The sequence below is a fragment of the Strix uralensis genome, chromosome 4, assembly GCF_047716275.1.
Source record: "Strix uralensis isolate ZFMK-TIS-50842 chromosome 4, bStrUra1, whole genome shotgun sequence".
Taxonomy (NCBI): domain Eukaryota; kingdom Metazoa; phylum Chordata; class Aves; order Strigiformes; family Strigidae; genus Strix; species Strix uralensis.
Window position 1 is genome coordinate 106,875,424 of NC_133975.1, and position 1,989 is coordinate 106,877,412.

Genomic DNA, 1,989 nt, shown 5'->3' on the forward strand with positions numbered 1-1,989 from the left:
CTGTGTATGAGTCCGGTCACTGATGTTCAAGGAGGGTGAATTCAGTCAAAGCGGAGAGGGGGTTGGATGTCAGGCTGTAGCCAGAGGTGGGAGCTCCAAAGCAGCACAGAGGTCTGCACCTTCCTCCCCACCCAGGCATGGAGAAGATGGGGCTTGGGTGCTGCTCTCCCTTTGTGGTGAAAGACAAAGCTGAAAGGGGTGTGCTTGTACCTGGGGCAGAAGTTAGGCATCATGGCATACAACTGGTCAGAGAACAAGTCACTTCAGCATGCAGAACAGCCCTGGTGCTTTGGGTCACCCTGTATCACACCCACCCTGGTGTGAAGTAGCAGGCTGCCGGGCCCGGCCAGCCTGAGGAGTGGAGGTGGCAGCCAGACGCTGCAAGTACAAGGGAGCTTGTTGAGAGGGAAGGGCGCTGACAGGGATTTCCCCCGAAGCAAGCTCTGATTTGAGAGCAGCGGGAGCCCATACTGAGTTATCAGAGAAGGAGCTGAGATTTGTCCACCTTGCTAAGGGCTTCTGGGGATGGTCTGATGGAAAAACCTGATTGTCTTACAGGGGAAAAAGGCTGAGGCAGAGTAAACATGCATAGGAAATGAAAGACTTTGCTTGTGGAACGAGTCTGCTTGGTCTTGATTCTGTGGAGGGGCTGTAAGCCCACAGGACTGCATTTCCTTCGAGGGACGGAGCCCTCGTAGGTCCTCACCTAGCTCTGGGGACAGCTCTGCTACAAATCAGGTGTGTGGTCTGGGATGAGTGCACCTGCTGTCAAATAGTGCCTGTCTCCCATACTGGTGTCCAGCCTGTTCACCAAACATACCAGCCCTGCAGACCATGAGTAGTGTCACACTATGGAGAGGAGATCAAAGAGGAGATTGATCTCCTAAGTAGATCTCCAAAGAGGAGATCTACTAACCCCCTCATCTCTGCTGTTGTCCCATCAGTGTGCCTCGCTGAGAACAGCCCTGCTTGTAGGGAGAGCCTTCTTCTGTTCTCTCTTGTGCCCCCTAGGAAGCGAAGGGAGCCTGGTCCATGCAATTAAGGAAACCTCCAAGCTCTGCCTTAAAAAGCACTACCTATGTAGGGCCTGAAGAAAAGGAAGGCAGGGAGACATCTTAGCTCTTCTACAGTGGGTGGTGAGAGGTCTCAGTGTGAGGAGATGGACTGCAGTGTTTCATGCCAAACCACCACCTCCTGCTCCACCATGGCCACCCTGACCTGTCTGGAGTGTTTGTGAGGAGACAGAGCCCAGCCCAGCTTGCTGGAGGGGACAGCTCTGATGGTCCCCCAGCAGTGAGGTGGGATGGGATGCAATATCCCCCTCCTGCAGCAGACAGCTGCAGGAGAAAAACCTTCCCTGGCCTACCAGAGACTGCACAGCCAGTGCTCTGCAAGGAATGGGCCTTAACACAAGGCTAGCATGGAGGCGACCCTAACTTTTCCAGATGAGCTGTCCCAGGCTGCCCTCATGGCCAGTGGAGGACCGGGGCAGGGGCTGCAGTCGGAAGGGAGGGGGGGGGGGGGCTGTGGGGTGCAAAAGAGATGGGGATGAGTAGAGAGAGGTGACTAGGGGGAAAGCAGAGGTGTCTGGGGACGTAGCACAGCCCTGGGAGAGTGGGAGTGGGAGCAGACTGGTAGAATCTGGCTTGGGCATCTCAGCTCCTGTGGAGAGCACAGGCACCCGCTGAATCTGGCTCCCATTCAAGAGCAGGTGTCAGGACTCAGATTAGCATGAAGGTTATTTTCAGTCAAATATTTCTACAGGCCACCCCTTTCCCCTCCCTTAAAGGGATTGAATTTCTTTTTCTCTGTAGTGCTCTGGAAGAGAGGAGGAGAGGAACAAGGCAGGGAAGAAGGGGCGTCTGGGCTCCCTGTGCGGGAGAGCTCGTTCGCGTCTAGTCAGCCCCAGCTCCTACAGGGGCCCATCTTGGCCAGGCCAGGTGTCCTGAGCAGCTGTGAGGGCTCCAGGCACCCATCTTCACAGTGAGA